The sequence below is a fragment of the Notamacropus eugenii genome, chromosome 2 (genome assembly GCF_028372415.1).
Source record: "Notamacropus eugenii isolate mMacEug1 chromosome 2, mMacEug1.pri_v2, whole genome shotgun sequence".
Taxonomy (NCBI): Eukaryota; Metazoa; Chordata; class Mammalia; order Diprotodontia; family Macropodidae; genus Notamacropus; species Notamacropus eugenii.
This window is the reverse complement of record NC_092873.1, coordinates 86,047,540-86,074,831: the sequence shown is the minus strand read 5'-3', so window position 1 is coordinate 86,074,831 and position 27,292 is coordinate 86,047,540. Positions and strand designations below refer to the sequence as shown.

Genomic DNA, 27,292 nt, shown 5'->3' with positions numbered 1-27,292 from the left:
AGGTGATTGTATTCTGTTTAGACATTTGGAGCCCTGTCTATTGAATTCTTTCTTGGACTACTTTTCTTTCCTTATCTGTTAATTAAAGTATGACTGTTAACCTCTTTAAAGCTATCTTTCCTTAAAAAAAGCAGATCAAAGAACATGTGCTAGCATCTCATCCTGTATGCTAGTATGGTTGCTACTGCAAGGCCACAGTTTCCCCACCCCTGATCTAACCCCCTTCCTTTGTGCCTTTCTTCTTACTGCCCTCCTACTGCCTCTTCCAAATAACCCCTGTGCTTTTTATATCTTCAATCACATCCCCGTCTTCCCTACAAATATACTCAGACTTCCTTTGTTCTTTAAAAAAAAATCCCTAAATTCTACTTCCCTTCAGAATCAAACCACCATCCTCCCTCTGTTTCCATCTCTACCTGTCCATGTCTATGTCTTTATCTCTGTCTGGCTCTTTCTCTGTCTCTCTGTCTCTGTCTCTCTGTCTGTCTGTCTCTCCCTTTCTCCCCTTACTATTAAACTTTTAAAAACAATAGTCCATAGTCACCATCCCCGTTAGTTCACTATTCAATCACCGCATAAGCCCTTACAAACTCATTTCCAACCCCATCACTTTACAGAAAATTATATCTTAGAAGTCACCAATGGTCTTCCCTCTGTTCTTTTCATCTCTGTCATCCCTGTAATATTTGACATTGTTAATCATCCTTTCCTTCTTAATCACCATCTGATTCAGGATTCCAAGTCCAGTGAGCTACCTACTATGACAACCAACCGCCTCTTGACCCATATCTTTACTCTAGACAAATTGGGCTACATATCCTGCTCCTTCCATATATTTGTCTCTCTATGTTGGATCACAATTTACCCTCTACAAAAAATACTGTTGTTTCAGTCTTCAAGACCCCACTCAAATTCTATCTTCCCTATGAAGACAATTGCTTCTCTAGCAGAAAATATGCCCTATGTTTGCACCTCTCTCATTCCACTTATCACATAGTGGCAAATGTTATAATTATTTGGATCACTGTTATCTCTCACCTACTGACTGAAGCCTCTTGAGTGCAGGGATAGTATGTCTGTTAAAACATTCTTTAATGGCCCTCATATTACAGACCCTATTTGGTGAAGGGTGCTGGAAGTCAATAGAAATGGCATATGTCTGATGGTTTGGTCATAAGGTAAATTCAGGTGAATTTCTCTTTCAGCTGTTCTTCTGGCTTTGATCTTCACCATTCTAGGACTCGTCGCAGTGGCAGCTCTAGCTCTGAAATATATACGATACAGGAAAAACTGTGAGTCATGATAGGATAACAATTTTTATGAAAACTGAGAGGGGAAGGGAGGAAGGGAAGGAGGGTTAAAATGTTGGCAATGTGCCTTCCCTTATGAATATATATATGTATGTATGTATGTATGTATGTATGTATGTATGTATGTATGTATGTATATGTGCGTGTCTAGTCGGTAACTAGTCTCCTTGCTCTAGACAAAGGTACTAGTGCAGAAGTCTGAGATTCCTTGGATTTCTGACTCCTCTGTTCTCACTTCACCTCATAGCTCACTATGACTAATTATGTCAGCCCAGAAAGAAATATTACCTAATTGAGTCTGACAAAAAATCAACACATTGTCAATAAAAAACACTGTTAAGAAGAAATTAAATCAGAAGGAAATCCTTTGAATAACAGATAGGAGGAAGAGGAAGATCTTTATATTAGTGACTTAAAGAGAGACACCATGACATCATGGATAGAAAACCAGTCTCAGAGTCAGGAAGACTTGGATTCAAGTCTAATCTCTGACATGCCCTGGCTAAGTGACCCTAGCAAGTCACTTATCTTCTTAGTGCCTACAGGCAACTCTCTAAGACTATAAATGGCAGAATGATTGGCTAATCTTCATTAGCAGAGGAAGTTTCCTCAATTTCTTCATAGGGTATTCCTATAGCAATAGTCCAAGGTCCAGACTGAAAAGAAAACTACTAGTGGCAGTTCAGAGTTGTATGGAGACAGGCAATTGCAGGAATTTTTAAAAGTGAAGGAAGAATCTAAAGATAGATAATGACTAATGAGAAGCATTAACCAATCTAGTCTTGGGTAAAGAACACAATGTTAAGAGTCAAAAGACCTTAGTTTTATCCTTGGATCCACTACTTCCTAATCATGTGGCTTTGGGGGCCTCTCTGGACCTTAGTTTTCACCTCCAGCAAATAAGGAGGTTGGTCTCTACAATACCTTCCAGTTCTGACACTCTGTGTTTGTGTAATTCCATAAAAAAGGGGCCATGGAACCAACCTAAACCAATTGCCTTTGGTAACAATTTCCTGAACTAAGATTTGGTGTTTGCCCTAGTCACCTGCATCCCCACCCTGCCATTAACTCTTTAGTCCCTCCTTTCACTCACTGAAATGTAGGGAGTAGGTGGAAATAGTTTCGGGGTTAGTGGGTAGGAGAGAAAAAACGGGACAAGAAGGGATAGAAAGTAGGTGCCCTTTTAGCAAAGAACACTATGGGATGGGGATGGCTCAGGGAGTTAGATACCACAAGCAAGTGGTCAACAAAAAAAATTTTCCTTTTTTCTTCCCTAGTGTTTGGACCTTGCAATGCAGAACAACGTAAGTGACTATATCCAAGAGAAAGTGACAGGTCAAGTGAGCTGTTGTTTAATGTTTTGCCCTATCCATTCAATAGTGCATAAGATACATCCATTGGAATCTCTTGCCAACATATGAACTCTGTCATAATGGAAACAAAACATACAATTCCCACCTCCTTCCCTTAAAAAATACCATCCTTTCCCAATTGATCTTTTATACCTGGTTGCCTAGTTCAAAGTTTGGGATAACCTTTAATATTTCCTCCTTCAAAACTTGACTCAAAATTCTCTTCCAGGTAGCTTTTTCATGATGATGTATTCCTATCCTACATTTCCCAATTAACACTTTCAGGAATCATATAAAGAAAGAAAAAGAAATCAATACATGAAATGAAAAAACTCTAAAACTATTGAAAAGAATGAAAAATAGAAGGGAAGGAACAAGTAGAGGAGTGGAACCTATGGGAATAGGGTTATAGATTAATCAAAATGAATAGTAAGGAAGAAAGAACTAACCTAAGAGAAGGAACCCAAAAAATATATTACATATGAATGGACCATAAGAAATGACAAAATGGACAGTTTCAGGGAAACCAGGTATTATCTCTATGAATTCTGATGCAGAGTGAAGTGAACTTAACCAAGAGAATAACTTATACAAAAATGTTAATGCACTCCCATTTCACTTCTGACTCTTTGATTCCCTGGCATTCCTCAAGACTCAGATCAAATCTCATCTTCTAAAAAAGGCATTTCCTAGTCGTTGTCCACTTCCCTGCCCCACTCCAACAATTGCTAGTACCTTTCCTCTGAGATTACCTCCCTTAACATTGTAGATGTCTTGAATATACACAGTTGTTTATATTTCTCATCCATAAGAATTTGAGCTGCTTGAAAGGACCATGATTTTGCTTTCCTTTGTATTTTCAACATTTATTACAGTACCTGGAACATAGTAAGCACTTAATAAATGCTTGATGATTAACTGACTGGCAACATTATAAAGGAAAATATCTTTGGAAGACTTGAGAACTCATAAATGTAATAACCAACTGTGATTCTTATTATTTTGATAATGCAGATTATGAAGTGTGCTACCTTCTTTTTGGCAGAGAAGTGGTGAATCCAAAATGCAGAATACGTACATTTTTGGACACAGATAATATGGCAATTTGTTTTGCTTAACTATGCATATTTAATACAAAAGGCTTGTTTTCCTTTATCCTTTTCCAATGAAAGTAGGACTAACCGAGGGGAACAGTGGATAGGGATGGGGAGCGGGGAGAGAAAGGAAGAAAATAAGATTATGGAAATATTTATTTAAAATTCAGGGCAGAGAAGAGAAGGGAGGCCAGAAAGAAACAAGACAAGTAAGACAGCTTTGAAAGCTACCAACTGTATTCACCACATATCTAAAAAGAAAAGTAAGCTCCATATAATGGAGATCTACAGTTTCATGTGCAATTTACTTTTTCTATTCTACAACATTTATGAAGGTGACTTTTTTGTCTTTTGTAAAGTTCAGAATAAAAACTTTTTAAAGCAAAAACAATGAGACAATATACCCAAATGTCTGGGATGCCGTTATAAAGCCGTCCTAAGAGAAAAAAGTATATCCAGAAAAGCATATATTAGCCAAATAGAATTTTAAAAAAGAGGGTTAATGCATTAAATATCTTTTTTAATATAGAAAACAAAATTAACTGGGGGAAAAGGAAAAAAGGAAATCTTGAACATTATAGAAGAAATTTATGTTGGAAACCAAAAAGAGTATGGTACTTATAAATAAAACTAAAAATTGATTCTTTGAAAAAAAACTAACAAGACTGATAAACCTTTAGCTAATTTGATTTTAAAGAGGTGAAGAAAATCAATAAAATCAAATCTGAACAAACTAAAAATGTAAGAAAATAAGAAGAAACCTAATTATTAGAACTTACATATGTCAACAAAACTAAGAAGATAAAGGAAATAAAGGATTTCTTTGGAATAAGATAACAAAACACTAATAATCCATTCTCAGAAAAATTCTAGCTGTAAAGGACCTATCAAAGAGGGGGGAAGTGCTGACCTTGATGAATTTGTGGGAAAATTCTACCAAACTTTTAAAAAACAACTAATATCTATGCTACAAAAGTAATTTTTATTTTACTTGAGAAAGAAAGCAATCTATTATATTCCTTTTATGAGGCAAATATATTCTTAATACCAGAAATAGGAACAGATAAAGCAAAGTTTTCTTTGACATAGACCAATATAATTAACTAATACTGATTCAAAAGTCTTAAATACAATCCTGATAAACAGAATAGAATTTGTCCCCCAAAAAAATCATTCATTATGACCAGGTTGGATTTTTATCATGTATTCAAGGATAGTTCAACTTTGGGTAAACAATCAACATAATTAATCATGTCAAAAACAAAAATATCAAAAGTTACATGATTATCTCAGTAAGTACAGAAAAAGCTTTTGACAAAGTACAACCCTCATTTATGCGTAAAAAAAACTTACAAAATATAGGCAAAGAGAGACTTTTTAATATCATTAAATGCACCTATGTGAAACTAAAAGCAAATATTTTATTTCATGAGTATATATTTGAAGCTTTTCCAATACAGGGAATAAATACAGGGATAAAAGAAGGATGCCAACTCTCCCTGGTAATATTTAATATAGTTCTAGAAATGTTAGCAGTACCATAAAAAAGATTAAAGGCTTAAAAATAAGCAAAGGGAAGATAAACTGTCCCTATTTTCTAATGACATTAAAACTTAGAAAATTCAAGGGAAGCAACAAAGAAATTGAGACAATAGTTTGAGACAATGGCAAAATTACAGGCTACAAAATGAACCTAGGGGAAAAGGGGGCATATCTAATAACAAAATTAATGAGGTAATAATAGGAAGGGAAGATCCATTCAAAATAATCACAAAATGCACAAAATAGATGAGTGAATCAACCAAACCACACTCAACGCCCACATAGATTCAATTACAAAAATGTTCTTTAAGGAAATCAAGAGCAAATTAAATAGCTGGAAGAATATTCAGTGCTTGTGATTGGACCACATCAATGTAATAAAAGAGACAGTGCTACCAAAGTTAATTTACAACTTTAGTGCTATATTTAGTTCAATATGGCTACTTTAAATTGCCAAACTGATACTTGACAGAGATAGATAAAATAATAACAAACTTCATTTGGATAAATAAGGGATACAGGATATAAAGGGAAATATTGAATAATAAAGGGAGAACACTTCAAGATCTCTAATTATAAGGCAGTAATCATCAAAATCATTTACTGGTGCTGGTTAGAAAACAGAAAGTAGATCAGTAAAACAGACTAGAAGCAGAAAAAACAGATGCAAACTAGACTGGAGTTCAGGAAACATGGAGGCACTCAAGAGAGGCCCTTAGAACATATCCAAGTTGCTTAATTTGAAGCCTTCTGCATCCTCTACTATGAGGGAAGAGGTAGCTTCCTTTGACTGACTACTTGCAATATTAAAACTGGCAAGACTGATCCAGCTGATCCTTTTTTCCTGCCACATTTTTCTTTCATTCACTCTCTTTTTAGGAAAAGAGTGAAAATAGCAGTTCATCCATGTGGAAGTGGATGCACACTTCCATATTATCTGAATTGGGTATATCCAGATCAGCCAGCAGATAGAAGCTACAAAAAAAAAGAATTCAGCTGTGAAAAGTGTAGCAAGAAAAGAATGCAGAAAAATAAATGAATAAATAAATAAATGGAAAGGCAAATGATTCAACCTCACCAGTTTTAAAGATATAAGCACCCATTAAAAAAAAAAAGGCTACTCCATTCACATGGTAGAGAATTCAGTAGGAAGGTTGTTAGGCAAATGGGACATGCTCAAAAGATCCCTCAAGGGCATCTATCTCCATGTTAGAATTAGGTGTGCCCAGAGAAGCCCAGGTTATACAGATGTAATTAAATACTGCAACCTAATATTTAATAAATTCTTGCTTAATAAACTTTATATTTGATAAGAAATGTTAGGAAAACTGAAAAATGGTGGAAATTAGACTTAGACAAACCTCTTGCACTAAATTTCACAATAAATTAAAAATGGATATGTAACCTAAATATTAAAAATGAATACATTTTAAAAACAGGAAAGAAGCATAAAAACCTTTCACATGTATGTGTAAGAGATGCATTCTTAACCAATTAAGTGACAGACACAATTAGAAAAGATTTTTAAAAGATAATTTTGATAATATCAAATTGAAAACTTTTACACAAACAAAATAACGTATCTAGAAAAAGGAAAGTAATGGACTGGGGGAATACATTCTTCAATCAAATATCTCTAATAATAGTTTGATATCCATGATGTAGCAACAACTAACCAAAATATATGACCAAAATCCACTTCACAATAGAGAAATGGTCAAAGAATATGAACAGTTCTCAAGAGAATCACAAATTATTAACAGTCACAGGAAAGAATTCTCCAAATTACTAATAATAAGGAAAAAAGCAAAACAAAACAATCATTTTATTCTGAGAAAACTGAAAATGATGACAAAATGAAGACAAAACTGGGGGTGGAAGATGGCTGGGGAGAAACAGAAACACACACATCCATTGCAAGTGGAGCTATGACTTTGTCCAATCATTTGGGAAAGCAATTTGGAATTATCCAAATTAAATTTCAATATATTCATATTCTTTGACACAGAGATTCTACTGCTAAGCACATCTCAAAGAAATCAATGGCAAAAAAATAAGGGCTCTATATAAATCAAAATATTTATAGCAGCCCTATTTTGTGGCCACAAGGAGGTGTAAGTAAAGTAGCTGCCTATGTGTTAGAGAACGGCTAAACAAATTGTGATATTTGAATGTAATGGAATATGATTCTGTTGTAAGATATTTCAAACAAGATGAATACAGAGTTGTATATATAGCCAGACTCTGAACTTATTATTTAAACCCATCCATTCACTAGTACTTTAGTTCCCTTGTATACAGCTGCCTACCTCTCCCCCTCAAGATTCTAGGGCACCCCTGAAGGACAGTACAATTCTTCTGATGCTATTAGCTCAAGCCCTAATTCAATAGGTGCTCCCCCAACACTAACAATTGTCGGGTACCAGTCAAAAATCTCAGTGCCACTGATACTAGCAATTGTTCAGTTGTTTCAGTTGTGTCCAACTCTTCATGAATTTTCTTGGCAAAAGATACTGGAGCAGTTTGCCATTTCCTTCTACGCCTCATTTTTATACATAAGGAAGCTGAGGCAAACAGGGTTAAGTGACTTGCCGAGGGTCACACATTAAGTGTCTGAGGCCAGATTTGAACTTAGGTCCTCCTGATTCAAAGCCTCTATCCACTGTGCCACCTAGCTGTCCAATTGGCAATTGATTAGTGCCCCACTATCAATTTAACCAGTTGATTTATGCTCTATGTCAATTAACCAATTAATACCAATTAGCTTTTACAAATGGATATTTTCTGAAAAGATATGGTAATCCTCAGGCACATTATCCATTCTACCTCCTTGGTTCCTGGGGAGAGTGGCCTCCAACTTACAGAGTCAGTGGACTCATCACTCCCCAGCTTTCAAGGCACAGAGTCTTGGCTGCTGAGCACATTCACTACTGGCAAGGGTTAAGTAGTTAACTTCTCAGAGCTGGCTCCTTACCAGGCTTAGCTGCTGGACTTCCTAGACTGAGCTGCTGTAAGCTCATGGTTTCCAACCTCTCAAAATCTCACATGGCTTTGTACCAAAGGAAAGAAAGCACAGAACAAAAAAAGGTCTCAACCTAGACACGTTTTCTTAGGAAGCCATGCATTCATTGATCAGCAGAAGAGCAATCTCACCTCCATCACCCATCTGGAGCTCAAAGAATCATCCTTAAACTTCATGGCCAACAGGAAGAAAAAAGGAAATATTTAAACTGTTCGTGCATTTTGAATGAAGGTGGCTACTTCATAGCCACTTAACAAGGCTTTTCTTCATCACAAAGGAAAAGGACAGAAACTAGAGAACATCTGTGCATCTTCTAAAGTGGAAGGCCATGATCAAAAGCAAACTGTGTCCAACACAGGCATCTGCCTCTGTTTTCTTCAGTTTCCTCAACTGTAAAATGGTCTTAATAATATTGTCTAAAGGATAGTTGTGAGGATCAAATAAGTTTCTATTCGTAAAAAACAAAGAAAAACAAAAAAACCATTTAGCACAGTGCCTGGCATATATTAGGTACAATAAAAATCTTATGGGTTGCCAGTAGGCAATGTAGATTGAGCATGTTCCAAGGACTGGACCTCTATTGTGATCCAGTTCATTACACATGGAAAGATTTACATGAACTGATATAAAATGAGGTCAACAGAGCCAAGAAAACAATGTACACTTACTGCAGTGAGGTAAATGGAAAGAACAACCACAAAACATTTGAAACAAAATGATTTGAAATTATAAAGAGCAAACTCAGCACTAAAGAACGAATCATTAGAAGTTGGCTCAACCCCATATCCTTTGCAGAGGTGGGGTCAAGTCCATGGATATGGAACACTTCCTACAAGTTTTTTTTTCCTGTATTTCCTGCTTTTTCTTTTAAAAAAAATCTCTTTTTTCTTCTTTCTCATAAAGGATGACTCTCTGGAAGGAGGGGAGAATACAGGGTGAAATGGAGGCAATGACAGAACAAAAGATGACAAGAAAAATCAACTTTAAAAAAAAAAAGTAGACACTTCCTTTACAGGCTACGAGGGTGCGATTTATAAGGTTCAAATGAATTAACTCAAAATCAAAAAGGGAATATTTATATAAATAGGGGAAGGGAAGATACATATGTAACATATATAAAACAAAAAGGGAATATATATAACAAATATATAAAACAAAAGGGAATACATATATAAAGGGAATGCTTTATAAGGTGGAAACGTTATCACTTGAAATCTGAAACCTTATATTTTATTGTCTTTATTACCTGGCTCTTGTATCTTACATTTTATCAAATAGATCCAGGTGACTCAGTTCCTTAGAATTTTCCTGTCCAATACTGCTCCTTCACAGATAAGCACTAATCATGACAATAGTGTTTTGTTCCCTAGCACCAAGTCACATAAGTGAATAAGTGGTATGACCTATATATTATGGTTCTTTATGTTTGCATATACCTGGACACTGCTTTGTAAATGCTCAGATACCTTGTCATATTCATGAATTGTTTGTGCCCTGGAACAGGGACCATCTCTCTCCTTTTGTATGCCTCCATTCACCTTTCCTGGTTCAAGCAACATATTCTACTTTTGGAGTAGAAGAGTTACATAATGAAATTGGGAGTTGGGGGATGATCTGGCAGTGGTGTGAAGGATGGGTGAAGCAGCAAGAGAGAGAACAGAACCTAATCAGGAGATAACTGCAGAAACTCAGGTTAGAGGGTAATAAGACTTAAGTCAGGGTAATGATAGGAAAAATGGAAAAGGGGATATAAGAGATGCCTCAAAATAATAGAACTCAGTGACTGAATGAATGTGATGAATAAAAGAAAGGGATCAAAAACTCCCATGCCTATGAAAAGAATGGTAACACAGAATTGGGGAGCTAAGAGGTGGAACTGACTTGAAGGAAATATGAGTTCACTTTTAGTCAGGTTGAATATCCTGTTGTAGGAGAGGTCAAATATGGAATATTTGTGAGTCACAGTCAAAGCCAAAAGAATAGACAAGTTCTCTAAGGGAAAGTGACCACAGAACTAAGGATCAAGTTTTGAGGAACATTCTATAATCTGGGGCAAAAAAAACTGAGGAGATATTGGTTGAAAATGTAGAAAAAGAACCAGAGTAGTATAGTACTTCAGAAGCTGAGAAATGAATGAGCTCCAATGAGAAGATGACATTGAATAAAAGACTAAAAAAAATTTTCGAGACTATTTTTCCCTTAGTAAAATAGGAACAATCATCCCTGAACACCTACCTCACAGGGTTGTTGGAAAATTTAAATTAGATAGCGTCTAAAATGCTTTGGAAACATAAAGGACTATATGAATGAGTTCTTTTCCTCCTTGTGTATCTTAAATAAAGCTCAGCAGTATAGATAAATGTAGACTTCATTTCTACATGTTATGTAGAATAAGTTAAAATAATGCAATCTAATCTCTGTTTTTCAGGAGAGTGTCTTTTGAATTGCCAGGAACGGAAAGGTAAATAGACTTGGAATTGATAGGTGACTAATGAAGGTTTTTGTGCACCAGAGGACAAAATAAAATACTGGCTCCTTTGCAACATGTCTTGTTAGATTAGTGTGAATCTATTAAAATATTCATCGATCCATCTACTAACCAATAGGAAAGGATTATGTATTCTCCTTCAGAAAAGTCAAATTTCTGCACATCCATAGAAGAGATCTTGAACTCACAATTAACCTTTCTTAATAAGTGTTTTATAAATGCCTACTAATGCCAGGAACTAACTAGTAAAGATGCAAAGACAAAGGTAGTTAGGTGACCTAGTAGATATAGCCCTAGGTGTGGAGGCAGGAAAATCTGAGTTCAAATCCAGTCTTGGACAGTTCGATCCTAGGCAAGTCACTTAATCTGTGCTTGTCACAGTTTCCTCAAATGTAAAAATGGGGATAATAATTATACATACCTCATAGGGTTGTTGTAAGGTTAATATTTGTGAATACCTGGCACAGTAGTAGGCATTGTACAAATTTTTATTCATTCCCTCTCCTCCCCTGTCTATTCTGTCAAAGGAGAACCATGTACATCAATGGATACAAAACAAATACAATGTAAAATTGTAGCAAGCAAAGCATTAGCAGATAGAATTAGGAGCATGGCCAATTGGCATCCAGCCAATAGACAGTGATCTTCTAATTCTACTACAGGGAAATTTTTACATTTAATAAAGGGATAACAGGGCAATACTTTGCATTTCATCAACCAATGTTATTCATTACTTATGTTATCTTGGGGGAGGAAGAGAGATGGGAACCAAACAATCCCCCCAGAGAAAAGCACACATTCTATTTCTCGATGAGCTACAGCTTATATGTTTCTCCAAAGGGTCCCCTCCAGCACCCCCAGAAATAATTGTGTTCATCTTGTCTCCTACAACTCACTTAATGGATATCTTTGTGTTTGTTTTTCATTTTTAGCTCTGTGTGACAGATCCATCTGTAAGTGTCTTGTCATTTTTATTACTTCTAGATATCTAGTGTTTGCCACCTACCATTTCCGAACAAGACTGACTACCAAAGCTTGAAAACTGACTTTTCTCTTTGCACTAAGTTCCTCCCTCCCTCAGTTGCTCCAGGTCCTTCCCCACCACGCCTTACTGGTCTGCAGATCCCAGAGATGAAGTTGCTGGGTGTACCATGGTCTAAAGTAGAGAAATCAAATGTTTGGGTTTGGGGAAATTTTAACCATAATTTCATTTAGGCTGGGAAACAATGCCCCTAGAGAATTTGGCATGCTTTCCTGACACTGACCATGTTCATTCTGGGTAAAAGGATTTTAGCCTCAGTCTCTTGCTTCTCTACTGCTCAGCTGTCCCGATCTAGATCATTTATGGAATTTCCTATCTTCCAGGACAAGGTCCCATTTTCATCTGTAAGTGAATTATAGTTGATTTCATTCAGACTAGAATTATGCCCCTCATTGTTCCTAATACACATCGCCCTTTCCCAGGCCATAATGGGACTATCTTTTCCAACTCCCAGCAGCGTTACCACAAATGGAGTCGTTCTTCATCTGGGTCCTAGGAAATGTTTTTAAAATATGAATTTTGATAACTATTTTAATATAATTGGTTTTCTTTATAATTCTGTTTTTATATATATTTGAAAACATCAGTCTGAGAAAAGTTTCAAAAGGTTCACCAGTTGTCATTGATCACTGCAGAAGTGCACATGCAAACACACGCACATATACACATCCCACTTTACAGTACTGATAGCATTTACAGAGATTTTAAAAAAAAATTTCCAGACTATTAATCCTGTCTAACAGTGCCACAGCGACATCTGCTGGTTACAAACAGTTATTATAGCTTTTCGACAAAAAGTTGATGGGTCTCAGAAAAGAATGAAGAAAGACAAGGAAATAAAAATAGGAAGGAATGGAGAAAAAAGTGGCAGCAAGGAAATATAGAAATCAATGTTAGGCTAGTATTATGCCCCTTCCTCTTCCACAAAACTTCCAGCCAGGTCATGACAGAAAAAGTCAAAGTAGATTTAAGAGTGTTTGAAGGATTGAGGGCATGGCAGACCAGGGTAACATGGGTATTTTTCCTTCTCCAAGGTCCTGGGCAAGACTGTGAGGTCCAGGCTGTTTGTGCCCCATAATGGAAAATTCCTCTCCCTAACACTTGTTAGTATAAAAGCATAACGCAGGAATGAAGCTGAATATCATCATGGATAAAGATCCAAAGTCAAAGGTTACCTGAATGGGACACGTTAGATGAGGAAGGACAGAAAGCTTCAGGAGTTCCTGAATCACTCTCAACAGATGGAAACATCAGAGCTTTCTGTCATGATCCAAAGGGGAGGCCAGGAAAAAAATCCTCCCCTTGGGAACAGCTGGGAGGGGTGGGATGGAGAGAATTGAGGGAGTTTGAGGAAGGGCCTGCTTACTGCAGAGGATTGCTGTCTGAGTGAAGGATTAGGAATCTTGTTTGCAGTGGACTGATTCATTGATATCACTGACTTTATTTATTTCTGATATTCTGATGAATATTTTTATGACATATTTTGTACCTGAATCGATGAAGCACACAACCAGTGATATGATGAAAGGGAAAAGTCAATAGGATGCGGATTATAACCATGAGATTTGATTAGATAATCCACGCATAATAAATCTAGATTTCAAAGACAACTCAACAGCAATTACAAAGGGATAGAACTAAGGAAAGATAAGAAAGCAGTTATCTGGAAGCCAGAGTTTAAAGTTACCTTACGTAGACCATCCTCTCTTGTTAGGTGGTGTGCATTCTAGGTGGGAAGTAGCATTTGATAGCATCTGTTCCTTACTGTGGTTTGTTAGTCACAGAATCCTCTAGCTGTTCACCTGATTGGATTTTATGAGTCTATTTATTTGCTTGTTTAATATTGGAATATGGGTTTTTTAATAAGTTTAGAGCAACCTACATATTTACCTAGAAATTTTTTACAAGAATTTCTGTTTATTGCTCCTAGTGCGAATTCCATTCTGAATATAACTGCTGGATTTAATTGTGCCTCTAATTTCATTGTCTGACTGCACTGTCTTGCTTATTACTTTGCTTGATTTTGTGCTTAAGTTTAAAATCTATTGCATTGCTATGAATGCCATGATTTTAGGTAAAATAGGAAGACTTTGGAGCACTGCTGCAATACCTTAGAATCAAGTCTCCATGAAGAATTTTTGATATTAGAAGTGCCTCCAAGTACTAAGGGAAAAGACATTAAGGATGTCCTTCATGACTCCTTGAATACCTTAGAGAAATGAAAAATATTTATTCAACATCACAAGGAGGTAAACAGGACACTCTGTAATATATGTTAGTGAAATCAGTAATATGTTCAAAAAAATCTGTGAAAGAAACTGTAAATTCAACACTAGATTCCTCCCCCAAAATATACAGAGAGAGAAAGACAGAGACAGAGAGAGAGAAAGAGAGAGAAGAGATATAAAGAAGAGATATAAAAAAGCTCAAGACTCTTGTATAGAGTAAAGAATTGTCTGAGGATACAGTGAGACCCATGTATGTGAGAAAATCAGGATCTGGAAACGGAAAACATGCTGGATATAAGCCAATGTAAGAACGCTACTTAGTAAGTTACACACTTTCTCAGGAGAGATGCTCAGGCCATGTGGAAAGGAACTGTTTGACACTAAAATAGTACAGCACTGCCTGTATTGTATGCCAGTTTCATGATGGCATACTTGCATGAGTTCTGGATAATGAATGATGCTCTCACACTTTTCCATTTACCAATGGGGTGAAGCAAGGTTGTGTGCTTGCTCCCATGTTTTTTAGCATGATGTTTGCAGGGTTGTTGTTAAAGATGCCTTCAACAAGTATGAAAATAGCATCAAGCTCAGCTACATCACTGAAGGCAAATTATTTAACTTGAAAGACTATAAGCCAAGACTAAAGGAGAGTTGGTTGCACAACTTTTTGTTTACGGGTGATTGTGCCCTCAAAGCAGCTCCTGTGACTGAGATGCGATAAAGTATGGCCTGAGAATTAATCCCAAAATGTTCTCCACCAGCCAGCACCATACCAAACATGGAACTATCAGTAACAGAAAATGGAGAAATTTTGAATACTGTGGATAAGTTCACTTACCTTGGCCGTATACTTTCCAGGGATGTACGCAGAGATGATTAGGTTGATGTATGCATTGCCCAAGCTAATTCAGTGTTTGAGCGGCTCTGAAGGAAAGTAAAGGAGAAAAGAGGGATTAGGATGCCTACCAGACTGAAGGTAAACAGAGCCATTATGCAGACCTCATTGTTATATACCCATATAAAGTGGACTTTAACTGAAAAACTCAGAAACTATATTTATGAAACTCAGTTTTAAGTGTATACTGGCAACTATTAATTAACTTATATTTTTACCAGAATGAAACTGGACTCTAGCTGTCTGGAAGGGGATAGGAAAAGGAGAAGCCACATTCTAGTAATGACATACCCCATTTCATCTAAATATGCAAAAATATGCCCAATCATCTAATGAGAAAGTATTTATAGTTGCTTAGGTATTGTAGGACAAATATTTCCATGTATATGTCCTTGCAAGGTTCTACTCTGACAAAGAAAGAGGTTTTCAGAGAAATCTACCTCTACTTTGACTTTGTCAGAATTCAAGAAATCTAAAACTATACCTTACCACCCTCAAGGAGACCCATAGCATTTTGATCACACAACGTAAAATAAAAGGAACCCTGTGACCTGAAGGGAAAGTTCATTGGAGTCAAACATGGCATTCCTAGTGCATGCAAGCAATGACTCAAAGAAAAATGCTACAATATTTACAACATATCTTGATATCTGGGAGAGAGTCACATTTGCCTCCTATGCTTTGAAGTCTCCAAAGATGAAGAAAATGTGGAGACTCAAAAGTACATTTCTCAACTGAGAGATTAGCTAAATGGGGCATGATCCCAACTCAAAATAGCTATGATTGAAACAAATGACATTATGAGGCTTGAGTTCACTGTGAGGACCTTTGGGAAGAGAATGGAGTTCTAAGATGAAACATTGGTGTCTAGGGAAGATACAGTGGAAATGTAACCCAAGTAGTTGAGAGATTCGGCAATTTGCCAGTTCATGCTCCTGCTCAAGAGGGTGATCAGGATCTTGGCAAGATATTGCCTAATGAGGAGTTAGACTGCATGAGTAGGAGAGAAGGAGTAATGGAGAGCCAGATGAATGGACTTTAAGGAAGAAAGTTACTCACCAGCAGAGTCCTATGATCCGTTCTAGGCTGTACAACTTTACACTAATAAGCTGGAGAATATCCTGAGAAAGACAACCAGCATAATAAAGGGTCTTGGGTTCATTTCAAATGAAGATTGATATTTAGTCAAGAGACAAGAAGACTAACAGGGGACTTAATAGTCTTCAAGCATTTGAAGGAGAAGTATTGGACAGAAGTTGCAAAGAGGTAGATTCAGATTCAATGTCAGGAAAAGGTGTAACAATTAGAGATGTCCAAAAGTGAAATGGGCTACTTCAAGAAAGTACATTCCCCCTCCTTGGAGGTCTTCAAGCAGAGGCTGCTGTTATCAATTATAATATGTAAATAAATATATAAATTATATAATAATTAAATTATATGTAACAGCAAGGGCCCTGACATAAATAGGAGGGGCTGCTGTACAGGTTCTTAGATCCGCTTTTCTACAAGAAAAGCAACTTCTGAGGGATCAACAATTTACTTTAATCAAACACATATATCATTCATTTAGTTCAGGGGGAAAAGTAAGCACCCTGAACTTCAGAGAAAATACAAACAGAGAAATAAAAACTAACAGACTGGGCTTCCAACTGTCTGACCATAAGCAATATATGGTTACCAGAGAAAGAAGCACCAACATCTGGGTTTTCAAAGTGGAGTGGGGAGAGACCCTTCTTAGCATTTACCCAGAGTCTCATCTGGTCAAACAAACAGTTCTAATGAGTAAGCCCCAAAACAAAACCTCACTTCAGAGTATATGTACACTTTTCAGAGCCAGAGGGCATCACAGTCCTTGAGAACCAGTGCCTCATTAGAAATTAACAAAAGGTATGAGCCTTCCTACAAAACAAATCTCCCTTAATCAAACTTCCCTTAATTCCATTATACTTTCTATGTGTTGGACCAAATAGTTTCTGAGGTCTCTTCCAAATCTCAAATTCCCAGATTGTGTGTAACAGAGGATTTGGTACTCTCAGAGGTGCCCATTTCTGAAGTTTTCCCCTAGGACAAAGTAACAATAGAAATGGCAATTTTTTTGTAACAGAAAATTCACCCTGATTTCTTTGTTTTTATTTGAATAGCACAATCTACAGCCTCTTCTTACATTCCAGGTAAGTTGTGTGTGTGTGTGTGTGTGTGTGTGTGTGTGTGTGTGTGTGTGTGTGTCTGATACCATTCTGGTACTACAGTGTCTCTGGGGTTCTTCCCTGTCCCAGAAATTTCCCTCTCTACATGTCCAGTAGCTGAAGGTCACACTTGTTTCCATCCTAAGTCCCAGCACATCCCTTTATTTATGAGGCTTTAATCTCAAAAATCAGACTAAGGATCGCCTCTAAGGACTGGGTCAGTCAGACTGGATCTCAAAGCAGGACAGGGCTCATTTCAAGTGTCACCTCCTGCAAGAGGCTTTTCCTGATTCCCCTAGTTGTTAATGTTCCCATGCCCAAAATTAATCATACCTATTTTGTATAAATACTGCATTTATTTATCCTAGTATGTGTTATGTATGTCCAGCAGTACCCTGAGGGCAAGAACAGCCTTGTTTTGGGGTTTGGTTTTTGGTTTGGCTCTTTTTTTGGTCTTTGTATCCCCGGTTTCTAATACAGTGTCTGGCACCCAGAAAGTATTCAATAAGTGCTTGTTGAATTGAATATGTGGCAAGGCAAAGACTCAAATCCAGGTCTTTCAGACTCCAAGTCCCTTCTCTTTTCACTATACAACACTGCCCTGTTGTCTTAATTAACTCCTGAGTGTGTTTTCTCTTTCGGAAAGTTACTTTAATTTTTTTAAGAATTATTTTCATTTTTCTTGGTATTGTTGGAGATTATATTTTTCCCATAATTTTTGGTAGGATTGTTCCAAAGAAGGAGAAGAAGACATAGAAATTCTATACCACTTTTCTGAACATCTCCCTCTCTTCCACCTCCACCATCCATATTTTACTGAAGCTTACATGGAGGGTTCTGATACACACGGGAACGTTCTAATGCTTTTCTCTGAATAGAGTGTTTGTGTGAACTGTGTTGTCCTTATGTCAGATGAGCCACACTGATTTTTATGTCTATGTTTCTTTTTTAGCAATATCTTCAGGCAGTCTAAGTAAGTTCCTTGTCTGTTTCTCTACTCTCATGTCCTTTGACCTCTTCTGGTGTCTAAAGGAAATGTTCCTGACTGGCCCTTCCTATTTCTACTTATGAGACTTAAGGCTCATGTTTCTTAACCTGGCTTGCTTCCTCATTACCCATCCTAGGTTATGAGGAATTTTTATACAGCAAAAGTCCCATTAAATAAAATGAAGAAGAAAAACAGAGGCAAACACTTTGGTAATAATATTATTTTCTAGCTTATCAACATCAAGGACAGGCAGCAAGACATAGCAGATAGAAAAGTGGTCTTAAAATCAGAACAGTCAAGGTTAAGATTCCATATATGTAACCTTGGGCAAGTAAGGTAACTACTTAGTGTTCCAGGGAAATCCCTAAGACTTTAAATGTATATCAGTGAACATCAAAAGAAAGAGTTTCCTCAAGACATAGCAGATAGAAAAGTGGTCTTAAAATCAGAACAGTCAAGGTTAAGATTCCATATATGTAACCTTGGGCAAGTAAGGTAACTACTTAGTGTTCCAGGGAAATCCCTAAGACTTTAAATGTATATCAGTGAACATCAAAAGAAAGAGTTTCCTCAACCAGGATTCTGTTAAGTGTGAAATAACAGGTCTGATAAAAAAAAAAAAAAAAAACCAGTTTCAAACTGAAGCACCTTCCAAGATAAAAGACAGAATAAGTAGAGGAAAAATAAAGGAGATGAGGAGGCAGGTAGTAGCGAAAGGGTAGAAAAAGGATGGGAAAGGGAAACGTAGGCAACATTTTAGTTTGCATAATATTCCTTCAATTCCATGGAAGATTCCAGGCCTCAGAAGTGCTTAAAAAGAAAATAAGTTGAGTCCTCAAACGCAGAAAAACTCCAAGGGGCTGCTAAAGGCTTTCTACATGAAATTTGCCCACAGACCCAAGCCCTCCACATTACAGATACTGAGGCTTAGTAGTGTGAGGGTAGTGTGGTGTAGTAATAGGACAGTGGAGTTGGAATCAGGAAGTCGTGGATTCCGCCTTAGTTGAGTCACTCATCATCTCTGTCCCTCAGATTCCTCACCTGTAATGAGAAAAGGATTGTACTTAATGATGCTATGGTCCTTTCAATTCTAAATCTATGATCTTATGATCCATTTATGAAAATGTTCCTACAAGTATTTCTGAAGAATAAATTTTCTTCAGTCACAGGAGCCTTATTGAACTAACTCCTTTTTAGCTGAACCTTGGTCTCTTATTTTTTCCATTCTGAGGATTATAATCTGTAGGGTCTGGATAGAGCTTGCCCTGCCCTGCTTGAATCCATTTCCTACCAGATTCTTGTATCTAAAGTTCATGTTTCTCCATCTTCTTATTTTCCCCATCTCCCAGTAACCTTTGGGTTATTGATGAATTTTCAGAAAGTAGATGCCTCACTGGTTACAGAAAGGAATTCGGAGGACAAAAGTCTTCTGACCCTAGTTGTTGAGGGCTTGTTAATACCAGCCAGAATAAATCTCCAATCTAGATGGAGAAGGTAAGAAGAGGGGGAGAGGAAGGACAGAATGAAAAATAAAAATAGGGAGAAAAATAGAAGTACTAAAGGTTCTTAAGAGAAAAATTATTCTAGCTTCCTGAGAGTCTCCATCTTTTTGTGGACAGAAGCGGCAAGGACAGGGAAGAGGGAGTTTTCTTACATGCTCACAACCATATTAACAGATCTTCCTAAACCTGAACTGCAAGATCTGGGTCTACTAGGATGCTTAATCTCCCATCCCATTTCATATTGAGCAAAATGGACAGTTTGGATCATTGAGAAGTGGTAACCTGGAAAGAATGGAAAGTATGTTCTCTGTTTTCGTATTAAACCATCTCACTGACTTGTCTCTTTCTCTTTATTTCCTTTAGCTTCAGAGAGGGGTAAGTTTTTTATCTGTTTATCATCTCATATCATTTGGTCTTTGAGAAGAGGGGAAAGAAGGTGGGGTACATGCACTGCCGTTTCCTACAGTTTATATTTCTCAGCCTCCTTTCCTTCCCCATTAGCAGCACATATACTTTTGGGTTATTGATGAAATTTTAGAAAGTGGCAAATTCACTGAGTTTTTTTTTAGAATAATGTAATAGGTTCTTCAGGGATTTATAGGAAATCTCCCTTTCCCATTTTTCCTGAATCTACTCAGGATTAGATTCAACATGGTCTACATTATTTCAGCCACTTCTCCCACTAGAAACTCCTATCTCTTAGATATAACGGTTGTTAACAAACCGTTTAAACCTCAAATAGTAACCAAAAATAGTGTCATATGATATTTCGTGCCCCCCCTTATCTATCTCTCTAATACACACATATACATGCATTCATGCACTTGTACATAAATATTAGATTAGGAAAATGTAGTAATGTAAAGGATTATAATCATCATTCAATATAAGGTTGCTAAAGTTTTAGTGTATTTTTAAGTTTTAATAGCTCTAAAATGCAATTAGACTTTTAGGGGACCATGTATAACATATAAACAAATACCCATAACTTTTATTTCAACTCTTAAAACCATCCCCTCTACCCCATTATATCTCCATTCCTACACACACACACACACACACACACACACACACACACACACACACACACACACACACACACACCTATGCTGACTAGAGCCAATATCGCCTTCCCTCACCTCCAAGTCAGAGTCTGATTGCTCTTGTCTCCTCGTACAGCTTCCAAGTCACAGAAATGGAAGCAAGATAAATTTTTCATGGGAATGACTGAGACACTAACAAGTTTTGCGAAGGCTGATTACCATGGACCTCTGAGACAATTATGGGACTTGTTAGCTAATCCATAATTGGGTTCTCATGCAGCACTGTTGTTCTGGCTTATCATAAATGGAAAGAAACTATCTTGCACCTAACACATATGAGACAGATCACTGTCCGTCTCATAATAGCAGGAATGAGGCATGCACAGTGCTCTGATCACAGTATCCATTATCTCTCTTCTCCATATCTTTTTTCTTTTTTTTCAAAACTCCCAGAGATAAATGCTTAACCATTCAGAGTAAAATTCCCATGAGCAGGAAGAAAGAGCAAAGAGGGTTGAGATGATATGTCAGCATTCAAGCAGAGTATCAGAATGTCTCTTTTTTTAAGAAAGACAAAGATCAACTAGGTCTAATTATAATGAATGGATCCAAAATGGATTTTGAAACTGTAAGTGGGAGAAGAAAAAACATTTGCTTCTATTCATTTATGTTTTACATAATTCCCAAGAAGTTCTCCACTCTGATGTCCTTTGCTCTCTTATACACTCCAACAACTTTTCCCTACTTCAGATACTTCAGTTTCAACATCTTCAGGGATTTTGATGCTCTTTGCTTTCACCTCTGCCCCAGATTTCCAGATCAGTACATGCCAACAATTGAGAGAACTTGTATAATGCCTATGAAAAAAGGAGGTTGGGAAATTGTGGAGAAAGTAGCAAACTTTCTTTGGATTTTGCCTTTGAACTTGACAGAGTCAAATTTGTATTAAGGTCATTCATATACATAACATCTCCCCTGCTGTTATAACTTCCATGAGGACAGAAACTATAACATTTCATCTTGTATCCACGGTCCCCTTACCCAATAGACCCAGTGAGGAGGAAGACGTATGCATATGTATATACGTCAGACATAATTTGTGAAAGGATGGATGGATGGATGGCATGTGTGGGTGTGGGTGTGGGCATTTGTATGAACAAAAACACATGGAGATGGTGTAAAGGGGAATAGTAGAAATGTGAAGAGATACTATATAAAGGAAGCAGCCACACATAGACACTGTGTCTATATATTCATATATACAATGTAAAGAAAAATGGTGGGGTATGTGTAACAGAGTGATACAGGGAGACAGTATACATGCCAGAGTGAGGATGGTAAAAGGACAAGGCTACAATGTGGATCACGTGGAAAAATGTCCATTTTGGACAATGGTGATCTCATAGCAAAAAAAGGGGGGAAAAGACTTGTTTTGATTCCTACCACTACCCAGCTCCTGTTTCTTGTCCCTTCCAGTATGTGCTAGAATTATTCTTTTTTCCCCCAGAAACCCTATCCACAAAATTTTCAGAATACCAGAATTACAAAGAACATATTTATAAAATGCTTCTCTGGATTAGGTTGTTATGAACTTATTCTTAGATAAGCAGACCCTTCCATTCTTCTGAGAATCACTTCTGTCAGAGATCAACCTCACCATCCAAATACCTTACCTAATCTTTCACAGACTCAAATTCTTGGGAGCAAGAAAGCCTCTATAGTTCCAAGCACCCACCAATAATTTTATGCCCAACCATTCCATTTGACACATGAATTCAAAGTAAAAGACATTTTATAAAACCAAGTAGCAAGGCAAGTAACAAGAAATAAAATTTCTTGGCACCCATCCATATAAAGTGGCTGCTCCCTCTTTTTTCTCCAGTTAACTTCACAATTTGTCCTCCTGATTCTTCAGCATGGCAGGAGAACCATTTAAATTCATGATCCTCTTAGCTCTTGAGGGTAGAGATTGCTGCTCATCCTGGATAGGATATACTAAAGCCTCTTGCCATATCCCCACAAACACCATGAGTTTAAGAACACCAAGCCAAATGCCTTCTTTCCCTACCTCAGGCTATTGCTGCTGGCTCTGTTGCTTTTCCCATCCTCCAGTCATCCCCCTTCTCAGACACCTGTACCACCATCACTTCTCAGTCATCCACATCCCTACTGACTCTGCCACAAATTTCAGAATCTCTTGCAAAACTCCCACTGTCTTTTTAAACTTCAAGCAGAATTATCACCCAATTAGATTCCATGCAAAGTGATATCACCATGAGCAGACTCATACATGGACTTCTCGGTAATCTAATCTAGAAAATTTGTCCCATAAGTAAGCCTTTCTCAGCCTCAACTATTGTGGGAAATGGAATTTACAGATAAATCTATTTATGTAAAAATCTATTTAAAATAGAATTTTAAATCACAAAGTTGAAAGAAAACTGAGAGATAATCCTCCTAGGTTTTTTCAGTTAAGAAAATTTTATTTAATTCAATAAATACTTAGTAAGGCCAGCTAAGTCAAAGTCCTGCATAGGACACAAACAAGGAAGGAAAACATAAGACCAACGGACTAAAAAAGTGTAAGGCAAGTTGTGAGAAAACAATCTAGGACAAGGTTATTGGGGACACTGAGGAGTAGGTAGGTGGCCTTAGTGAAGGTAGTCAGATCACTCTATTCTATGCCCAGAGAAGAAACTATATAGGACATGTTTGGGATGCTCTTTGCATTTGCAGATATACACTGAAGACATTATTATCCGGGACTCTCGTGAATGACCTCTGTATGCATTTGCAAAGATCCATCAGGCAAAAATTAGTATTTTTGTTTTGTTTTCATCCTATAAATGGATACTATTTTCTGATTTGTTTTCTTTCCAAGTCAGATCAGCCTCTTTGACATTACTTCTGCATGGCGAATTGCATGTTACTGATATCTATTGTATTACTGTGTCCATTCTGAGTCTGAAAGAGGACATGAGCATTAAAATACTTGTACTTAGGAATTTGACTAGAGACCACAATGGGAACTCATCTTTATTATTTTTTTTTGTCCATTCATTTTACTTTTGAGCAGAAGCCAATGGGTTTTTCTCAATCTTCATTCTCCCAGACCTCTCCGTAGCCTTTGACACTGTTGATCACTCCCCCTTGACACTCTCTTCTCTCCAATTTTCAGGACACCACTTTCTCTTAGTTTTCCTCCTACCTTTCTGACTGTTCCTTCTCTGTCTGCTTTACTGGATCCTCATCTGGATCACAACTTCTAACTGTAGGTATCCTACAGGGTTCTACCCTGGGACCTTTTCCCTTCTCTGTCACTACTATTTCATTTGTCGATCTCATAAGTTCCCACGGATATAATTACTATCTTTATCATCAAATCTACCTATCCTGCTGACCTCCAATCTCACTTCTCCAGCTGCCTTTCAGACATCTCAAACTGGATTTCTAGTACACATGTTAAACTCAGTATGTCCAAAATGGAGCTTATTATTTTTGACCCTAAACCCTCTATCTCTCCTAACTTCCCCACTACTGTTGAATGTAACACTACCCTCCCAGTCCTTAAGGCTCACAACTTGGGTGTCATCCTTGACTCCTTACTATCTCTCAACACCCCCACCCACCCCCATATCCAATCTGTTGCCAAAGACCTGTCAGAATTCTACTTTTGCAACATCACTCACCTCTTGGCTTCCCTGGCTTCCTTTAAGTCCCAACTAAAATCCCATCCTCTACAGGAAGTCCTTCCCAACCCCTCTTTCCCTCTTTTAATTCTGTATATAGCTTGTCTGTACATATTTTTGTCATCTCCCCCATTAGATTGTGAGCTCCTTGAAGGCAGAGATTATCTTTTGCTTCTGTTTGTATCCCCAGTACTTATCATAGTACCTGCCACATAATCAAGGTTTATTGACTGACTGACAAATCTAGATTGTTTGCCTTACTGTGGCATAAGTATAGACAAATTCATCTGAGATTCTTATGGATCCATATGATAAGATTAGCCCAATGTCCTATAGACCGCAAGTACTTATTTCTTTTTAGAGAATCTCACAACTGTGGGGGCAATTTTGATTTCTTTTTAAAATAACCTGCTACAGCTAGAATTTCAAAAATCAGGTCAACACATGGGGCTTCAATATTCTGTCATATAGTTGATGCCAAATTAATAAAATTTCAAATAAAATAAAATAATATGCTAGTCCTGACAGGAGATAGGAGGAAGTTCGTATCTCTAATTGGAATACTTTAGGTATGGTAGCAGTTCTCTGAAAAAAAAAAAAAAAGATGTTGATTGTCCTATATGATACAGGAACCAAGCGTTATTCACCTAGGAGAGAGTACTTTCTCATCAGAAGATGAGGAGGTGACTTCTAGTTACCCCACATCCCTTATTCTTTTGAGATGTCTATTTGAGATCACACTTTCCATCTATTTCCCTTTTCTTTGCTGTCTTTGGGTTGAAGTTGGTCTTTGTAAAGAACTAAGACAAGCAGTAACCTATGAGAATTTTTCCAAAATGGCATTTGTTTGTTAAATTGTATAACCCTATTTTTGGAGATAAGTATAAATACTAGGCCCATTGATTGCAATAGACCTGGGCACTCATGGATACTACTATATCTAGTCCCAGCCTCTCATTTACAGTCTAAATAGTTGGCCCAACTTCACACATCTAATAAGTGTCAGAGGCAGGATTTGAATTCTGACTTCTTGTCCAACACACTATTCCTCAAGGCACACTGCCTCTTGACAGTGTTTGGGCCTCCCCAAAGTCACTGGAGTGTTCTCCAGATTTGGGACAGTGGAAATATGTCCAAAGTGACACGGTGCATTTGCTGAGGACAACAAATGTTGAAATAAGGAGAGAAATCAACAACTCCTTCCCCCCTCACTACATTAGGATCAAGTCTGAGAACACTGATATCAACAAGTACAGAGTAAGGTAGGAGTCATCAGAAAAAGTTTAAAAAGAAGTCAAATAATTGGAAATTAACACAAAGTCATTCGGGTAACATATGCTAGAGAAGGCAGATGATGAGAGTAATTCAGAGCTGTGACTGGGCAAGAGAGAAACAAAGGGTGGGGCAAGAGATTCAAGAGTACAAGGCAATGTGTCATGGAAATGACTAGCTGTTGGACTGGGATTTGAGAGCAAGGAAAATGAAATCGGAGCAGACATATGGCTTGAGAAAGTACTGAAGGTTGGAGGTCTCAATCAGAAAGATAAACATACGCAGGAGAGGTGAAACATGGGGAGATAAAATGATAGGAGATTATGGTCAGATAGGGAAATGTCAGACTTTCTCATTAGCAAAGTAGAACATTTTTGGTTAAGGCAAGATCTAATGTGTGAGTATCTCAACGTTGATGCTAACGTAAAGGGAAAAAGTAGCTCATGGGAAGTTGAGGAAACAGGATGTTGGGGAGTTTGAGGGCACATCTACATGAATGTTAAAGTTCTCTATCATTGGGGCAATAGTTGAGAAAGGAAGGTGGTGAATCAGACAGTGAACCCCTTGCCTGTAGAGGACTAGAATGTTTTCTTTGAGAAAAAAAAATCAGAACACACTGGGTACAACAAGCACCAAACGTCATAAAAAGTAAAATTGTATTTTGATAGGAAAAATTCATTACAGATGTATAAAGTGATTCCTGAACAGCTGCAGGCAGACAACCAAATTGTCAAAACAAATATTGAAATTACTACAAAACTAAAAGGAGAAAAATATGTTTTACAATTGGAATAACTGTATACTTGACAAACTTATCTGAGACATCAAAAATGGAAACCAGAGTAGATAGAATAGTAATAACAATAGTACTTATTGCTGCACTTATTATGTACCAGGCACTGTACTAAGCACTTTGCAAATATCTCATTTGATCCTAACAACAACCTTGGGAAGCACAAGCTATTATTATCCCATTTTACAGATAAGGAAACTGAGGCAAACACAGATTAAATGACTTATCCAGGATTGCATGGCTAGTAAGTATCTAAGGCTAGATTTGAGCTCCAGGCTTCCTGATTCCAGGCCCAGCACTTTATCCACTGAAACACCTATCTGTCTTAGGATTAAGTTTATTTCATATAAATATTTATTCATTCTAAAATTATCTACCATAAAAATAAGACTAAAAGGGCCTAAAAAGTCCCTTAGTCAGCAACCTGTTATTTGCCAAGTAGAAAGAGATGGCAGCCAAGGGCAATACCAGTTTAAAACACCAACTTTTTAGTAAAAGTTTAAGAAGCATGCTGGAAGAAAGATTATGAGCAGTAGGGGGTCAAACCAGTTTAAAAAAAACTTTGCAAAAAATCCCTCTAAGCAAAGTCATCCTATGGGCATTAGGGATGCAAGTGGAAGAACAACAAATGGATAAAAAAATGCAAAAGGTCTGTCAAAATGTTTATAACAAAGTCTTTTCACTATCAAGAAAAATAGAGTCACCACATTTAGATTCTAACAAAGAAGGGGTGGAAATAGCGCCAAAGAAAACAGGGAGAGGGAACTGATTCAGATTAGACCAAGTATACACAGAGGAGATTTTTGAATACATCACAAATATGAGGTTATCAAGGAATAAAATCAC

General features: G+C 37.2%; 1 protein-coding gene across 14 annotated transcripts in view; it reads right to left on the bottom strand.

Annotated features, from left to right (window-relative positions):
• Positions 1-27,292, bottom strand: part of BTNL2 (butyrophilin like 2) — a 108,553-nt gene that overhangs the window by 52,649 nt on the left and 28,612 nt on the right. For 3 of the 14 annotated variants that reach the window (XM_072637596.1, XM_072637605.1, XM_072637604.1), the window contains exons 1-3: positions 16,033-16,385; positions 14,917-15,002; positions 1,039-1,264 (exon numbers count right to left, since the gene is read on the bottom strand). The gene's annotated coding sequence lies outside the window, so the exon portion shown is untranslated. Of the gene's footprint in view, positions 1-1,038; positions 1,265-13,960; positions 14,055-14,916; positions 15,003-16,032; positions 16,387-21,437; positions 21,550-27,292 lie in introns of those variants that run through there. The other 11 variants (XM_072637601.1, XM_072637599.1, XM_072637600.1 and 8 more) reach the window with 7 other exon arrangements.